The following is a 6,670-nucleotide window of genomic DNA, read 5'->3' as shown; positions in this document are numbered from 1 at the left end:
GTGGCTGAGGACCAAGGGACCAATTGCGAAGTGCCTACAGAACAATTGCTGAGGGCTAAATCACCAGGTGCTAAGTGCTAAATGACCGGTTGCTGAGGGCCAAGGGACAAGTTGTGATGGCCAAAGCAATGGTTGCTGAGAGTCAAGGGACCGATGGCTGAGGTTCAAGGACCCGGTGGCTGAGGGCCAAGGGACTAGTGGCTGAGGGTCAAGGACCCAGTGGCTGAGGGCCAATGGACTGGTGGATGAGGGTCAAGGACGCGGTGGCTGAGAGCCAAGTGACCGGTGGCTGAGGGCCAAGGGACCGGTAGCTGAGGGCCAAGAGTCCAGTCGCTGAGAGCCACGGGTATGGTGGCTGAGGACAAAGGGACTGGTGGCTGAGGGTCAAGGGACCGGTGGCTGAGGGACAAGGGACTGGTGGCTGAGTGTCAAGGACTCGGTGGCTGAGGGCCAAGGGACTGGTGGCTGAGGGTCAAGGGACTGGTAGCTGAGGGCCAAGAGTCCAGTCGCTGAGAGCCAAGGTACTGGTGGCTGAGGAACAAGGGACTGGTGGCTGAGGGTCAAGGGACCGGTGGCTGAGGGACAAGGGACCAGTGGCTGAGGGCCATGGGACCAGTGACTGAGGGCCAAGGGACTGGTGGCTAAGGCTCAAGGGACCGGTGGCTGAGGGCCAAGGGACTGGTGGCTGAGTGTCAAGGACTCGGTGGCTGAGGGCCAAGGGACTGGTGGCTGAGGGTCAAGGACCCGGTGGCTGAGAGCCAAGTGACCGGTGGCTGAGGTCCAAGGGACTGGTGGCTGAGGGCCAAGGGACCGGTGGCTGAGGGCCAAGGGACTGGTGGCTGAGGGTGAAGGACCCGGTGGCTGAGAGCCTAGTGACCGGTGGCTGCGGGCCAAGGGACTGGTGGCTAAGGACCAAGGGACGGGTGGCTGAGGGCCAAGCGTCCGGTGGCTGAGGGTCAAGGGACCGGTGGCTGAGTGCCAAGAGACCAGTGGCTGAGGGTCAAGGGACTGGTGGCTGAGGGTCAAGTGACCGTTGGCTGATGGCCAAGGGACTTGTGGCTGAGGGCCAAGGGACCGGTAGCTGAGGGCCAAGGGACCGGTGGCTGAGGGCCAATGGACCGGTGGCTGAGGGCCAAGGGGCTGGTGGCTGAGGGTCAAGGACCCGGTGGCTGAGAGCCATGTGACCGGTGGCTGAGGTCCAAGGGACTGGTGGCTGAGGGCCAAGGGACCGGTGGCTGAGGGCCAAGGGACTGGTGGCTGAGGGTGAAGGACCCGGTGGCTGAGAGCCTAGTGACCGGTGGCTGCGGGCCAAGGGACTGGTGGCTAAGGACCAAGGGACGGGTGGCTGAGGGCCAAGCGTCCGGTGGCTGAGGGTCAAGGGACCGGTGGCTGAGTGCCAAGAGACCAGTGGCTGAGGGTCAAGGGACTGGTGGCTGAGGGTCAAGTGACCGTTGGCTGATGGCCAAGGGACTTGTGGCTGAGGGCCAAGGGACCGGTAGCTGACGGCCAAGGGACCGGTGGCTGAGGGCCAAGGCGCTGGTGGCTGAGAGCCAATGGACCGGTGGCTGAGGGCCAAGGGTTTGGTGGCTGAGGGACAGGGGACAGGTGGCTGAGGGCCAAGGGGCTGGTGGCTGAGGGCCAAGGTTCCGGTGGCTGAGGGCCATGGGACCGGTGGCTGAGGGCCAAGGGGCTGGTGGCTGAGGGCCAAGGGACCGGTGGCTGAGGGCCAAGGGGCTGGTGGCTGAGGGCTAAGGGACCGGTGGCTGAGGGCCAAGGGACCGGTGGCTGAGGACCAAGGGTCCAGTTGCTGAGGGCCAAGGGACTGGTGGTTGATGGCCAAGGGACCAGTGGCTGAGGGCCAAGGGACTAGTGGCTGAGGGCCAAGGGACTGGTGGCTGAGGGCCAAGGGACCGGTCGCTGAGGCCCAAGGGACCAGTGGCTGAGGGCCAAGGGACCGGTGGCTGAGGGCCAAGGGACCAGTGTCTGAGGGCCAAGGGACCGGTGGCTGAGGGCCAAGGGACTGGTGGCTAAGGGCCAAGGGTCCGGTGTCTGAGGGCCAAGGGACCGGTGGCTGAGGGCCAAAGGGACCGGTGGCTGAGGGCCAAAGGGTCCGGTGGCTGAGGGACAAAGGGACCGGTGGCTGAGGGCCAAGGGACCGGTGTCTGAGGGCCAAGGGACCGGTGTCTGAGGGCCAAGGGACCAGTGTCTGAGGGCCAAAGGGACCGGTGGCTGATTGCCAAAGGACCGGTGGCTGAGGGCCAAGGGACCGGTGTCTGAGGGCCAAGGGACCGGTGGCTGAGGGACAAGGGACCAGTCGCTGAGGGCCAAGGGTCCGGTCGCTGAGGGCCAAGGGACCGGTGTCTGAGGGCCAAGGGTCCGTTGTCTGAGGGCCAAGGGTCCGGTGTCTGAGGGCCAAGGGACCGGTTACAGAGGGGCAATGGACCTGTTGTGATGGCCAAAGGAATGGTTGCTGAGAGTCAAGGGACCGATGGCTGAGGGTCAAGGACCCGGTGGCGAAGGGCCAAGGGACTGGTGGCTGAGGGTCAAGGACCCGGTGGCTGAGGGCCAAGGGACTGGTGGCTGAGGGTCAAGGACGCGGTGGTTGAGAGCCAAGTGACCGGTGGCTGAGGGCCAAGGGACCAGTGTCTGAGGGCCAAAGGGACCGGTGGCTGAGGGCCAAGGGTCCGGTCGTTGAGAGCCAAGGGACCTGTGGCTGAGGGTGAAGGTTCCGGTGGCTGAGAGTCAAGGTACCGGTGGCTGAGGGCCAAGGGACCAATTGCGAAGTGCCAAAAAAACAATTGCTGAGGGCTAAATCACCAGGTGCTAAGTGCTAAATGACTGGTTGCTGAGGGCCAAGGGACCTGTTGTGATGGCCAAAGGAATGGTTGCTGAGAATCAAGGGACCGATGGCTGAGGGTCAAGGACCCGGTGGCTGAGAGCCAAGGGACTGGTGGCTGAGGTCCAAGGGACTGGTGGCTGAGGATCAAGGGACCGGTGACTGAGGGCAAAGGGACTGGTGGCTGAGGGTCAAGGGCCCGGTGGCTGAGGGCCAAGAGACTGGTGGCTGAGGGTCAAGGACCCGGTGGCTGAGAGCCAAGGGACCGGTGGCTGAGGTCCAAGGGACTGGTGGCTGAGGGTCAAGGACCCGGTGGCTGAGAGCCTAGTGACCGGCGGCTGAGGGCCAAGTGAATGGTGGCTGAGAACCAAGGGACTGGTGGCTGAGGGCCAAGGGACTGGTGGCTGAGGGCCAAACGTCCGGTCGATGAGAGCCAAGGGACTGGTGGCTGAGGACCAAGGGACAGGTGGCTGAGAACCAAGGGACTGGTGGCTGAGGGCCAAGGGACCGGTGGATGACGGCCAAGGTTCCGGTCGCTGAGAGTCAAGGGACCGGTGGCTGAGGGCCAAGGGACCAATTGCGAAGTTCCTACAGAACAATTGCTGAGGGCTAAATCACCAGGTGCTAAGTGCTAAATGACCGGTTGCTGAGGGCCAAGGGACTAGTTGTGATGGCCAAAGCAATGGTTGCTGAGAGTCAAGGGACCGATGGCTGAGGTTCAAGGACCCGGTGGCTGAGGGCCAAGGGACTATTGGCTGAGGGTCAAGGACCAAGTGGCTGAGGGCCAATGGACTGGTGGATGAGGGTCAAGGACGCGGTGGCTGAGAGCCAAGTGATCGGTGGCTGAGGGCCAAGGGACCGGTGGCTGAGGGCCAAGGGACCAGTCGCTGAGGGCCATGGGACCAGTGACTGAGGGCCAAGGGACTGGTGGCTAAGGGTCAAGGGACCGGTGGCTGAGGGCCAAGGGACTGGTGGCTGAGTGTCAAGGACTCGGTGGCTGAGGGCCAAGGGACTGGTGGCTGAGGGTCAAGGACCCGGTGGCTGAGAGCCAAGTGACCGGTGGCTGAGATCCAAGGGACTGGTGGCTGAGGGCCAAGGGACCGGTGGCTGAGGGCCAAGGGACTGGTGGCTGAGGGTGAAGGACCCGGTGGCTGAGAGCCTACTGACCGGTGGCTGCGGGCCAAGGGACTGGTGGCTAAGGACCAAGGGACGGATGGCTGAGGGCCAAGCGTCCGGTGGCTGAGGGTCAAGGGACCGGTGGCTGAGTGCCAAGAGACCAGTGGCTGAGGGTCAAGGGACTGGTGGCTGAGGGTCAAGTGACCGTTGGCTGAGGGCCAAGGGACTTGTGGCTGAGGGCCAAGGGACCGGTAGCTGAGGGCCAAGGGACCGGTGGCTGAGGGCCAAGGGACCGGTGGCTGAGGGCCAAGGGGCTGGTGGCTGAGAGCCAATGGACCGGTGGCTGAGGGCCAAGGGTCTGGTGGCTGAGGGACAAGGGACTGGTGGCTGAGGGCCAAGGGGCTCGTGGCTGAGGGCCAAGGGACCGGTGGCTGAGGGTCAAGGGACCGGTGGCTGAGGGCCAAGTGGCTGGTGGCTGAGGGCCAAGTGGCTGGTGGCTGAGGGCCAAGGGACCGGTGGCTGAGGGCCAAGGGGCCGGTGGCTGAGGGCTAAGGGACCGGTGGCTGAGGGCTAAGGGACCGGTGGCTGAGGACCAAGGGTGCAGTTGCTGAGGGCTAAGGGACTGGTGGCTGATGGCCAAGGGACCAGTGGCTGAGGGCCAAGGGACTAGTGGCTGAGGGCCAAGGGACTGGTGGCTGAGGGCCAAGGGACCGGTCGCTGAGGCCCAAGGGACCAGTGGCTGATGGCCAAGGGACCGGTAGCTGAGGGCCAAGGGACCGGTGTCTGAGGGCCAAGGGACCGGTGGCTGAGGGCCAAGGGACTGGTGGTGAAGGGCCAAGGGTCCGGTGTCTGAGGGCCAAGGGACCGGTGGCTGAGGGCCAAAGGGACCGGTGGCTGAGGGCCAAAGGGACCGGTGGCTGAGGGACAAAGGGACCGGTGGCTGAGGGCCAAGGGACCGGTGTCTGAGGGCCAAGGGACCGGTGTCTGAGGGCCAAGGGACCAGTGTCTGAGGGCCAAGGGACCGGTGGCTGAGGGACAAGGGAGCGGTCGCTGAGGGCCAAGGGTCCAGTCGCTGAGGGCCAAGGGACCGGTGTCTGAGGGCCAAGGGACCGTTGTCTGAGGGCCAAGGGTCCGGTGTCTGAGGGCCAAGGGACCGGTTACTGAGGGGCAATGGACCTGTTGTGATGGCCAAAGGAATGGTTGCTGAGAGTCAAGGGACCGATGGCTGAGGGTCAAGGACCCGGTTGGGGAGGGCCAAGGGACTGGTGGGTGAGGGTCAAGGACCCGGTGGCTGAGGGCCAAGGGACTGGTGGCTGAGGGTCAAGGACGTGGTGGTTGAGAGTCAAGTGACCGGTGGCTGAGTGCCAAGGGACCGGTGGCTGAAGGCCAAGGGTCCGGTCGCTGAGAGCCAAGGGACTGGTGGCTGAGGACCAAGGGACTGGTGGCTGAGGGTCAAGGGACCGGTGGCTGAGGGCCAAGGAACCAGTGGCAGGGGGCCAAGGGACTGGTGGCTGAGGGTCAAGGGACCGGTGGCTGAGGACAAAGGGACTGGTGGCTGAGGGTCAAGGACCCGGTGGCTGAGGGCCAAGGGACTGGTGGTTGAGGGTCAAGGACCCGGTGGCTGAGAGCCAAGTGACCGGTGGCTGAGGTCCAAGGGACTGGTGGCTGAGGGTCAAGGACCCGGTGACTGAGAGCCAAGGGACTGGTGGCTGAGAACGAAGGAACTGGTGGCTGAGGGCCAAGGGACCGGTGGATGAGGGCCAAGGGTGCGGTCGCTGAGAGCCAAGGGACCGGTGGCTGAGGACCAAGGGACTGGTGGCTGAGAATCAAGGGACTGGTGGCTGAGGGCCAAGCGACCGGTGGATGAGGGCCCAGGGTGCGGTCGCTGAGAGCCAAGGGACCGGTGGCTGAGGACCAAGGGACTGGTGGCTGAGAATCAAGGGACTGGTGGCTGAGGGCCAAGCGACCGGTGGATGAGGGCCAAGGGTCCGGTCGCTGAGAGCCAAGGGACCGGTGGCTGAGCACCGAGGGACCAATTGCGAAGTGCCTAAAGAACAACTGCTGAGGGCTAAATCACCAGGTGCCAACTGCTAAATGACCGCTTGCTGAGGGCCAAGGGACAAGTTGTGATGGCCAAAGGAATGGTTGCCGAGAGTCAAGGGACCGATGGCTGAGGGTCAAGGGACTAGTGGCTGAGGGTCAAGGACCCAGTGGCTGAGGGCCAATGGACTGGTGGCTGAGGGTCAAGGACGCGGTGGCTGAGAGCCAAGTGACCGGTGGCTGAGGGCCAAGGGACCGGTGGCTGATGGCCAAGAGTCCAGTCGCTGAGAGCCAAGGGAATGGTGGCTGAGGGTCAAGGGACCGGTGGCTGATGGCCAAGGGACTTGTGGCTGAGTGTCAAGGACCCCGTGACTGAGGGCCAAGGGACTGGTGGCTGAGGGTCAACGACCCGGTGGCTGAGAGCCAAGTGACCGGTGGCTGAGGTCCAAGGGACTGGTGGCTGAGGGCCAAGGGACCGGTGGTTGAGGGCCAAGGGGCTGGTGGCTGAGGGCCAAGGGACCGGTGGTTGAGGGCCAAGGGGCTGGTGGCTGAGGGTCAAGGACCCGGTGGCTGAGAGCCTAGTGACCGGTGGCTGAGGGCCAAGGGACTGGTGGCTGAGGACCAAGCGACCTGTGGCTGAGGGCTAAGAGACTGGTGGCTGAGGGCCAAGGGACCAGT

This window comes from Pristiophorus japonicus, unplaced genomic scaffold, assembly GCF_044704955.1.
Source record: "Pristiophorus japonicus isolate sPriJap1 unplaced genomic scaffold, sPriJap1.hap1 HAP1_SCAFFOLD_37, whole genome shotgun sequence".
Taxonomy (NCBI): Eukaryota; Metazoa; Chordata; class Chondrichthyes; family Pristiophoridae; genus Pristiophorus; species Pristiophorus japonicus.
This window is presented reverse-complemented; position numbering follows the sequence as displayed.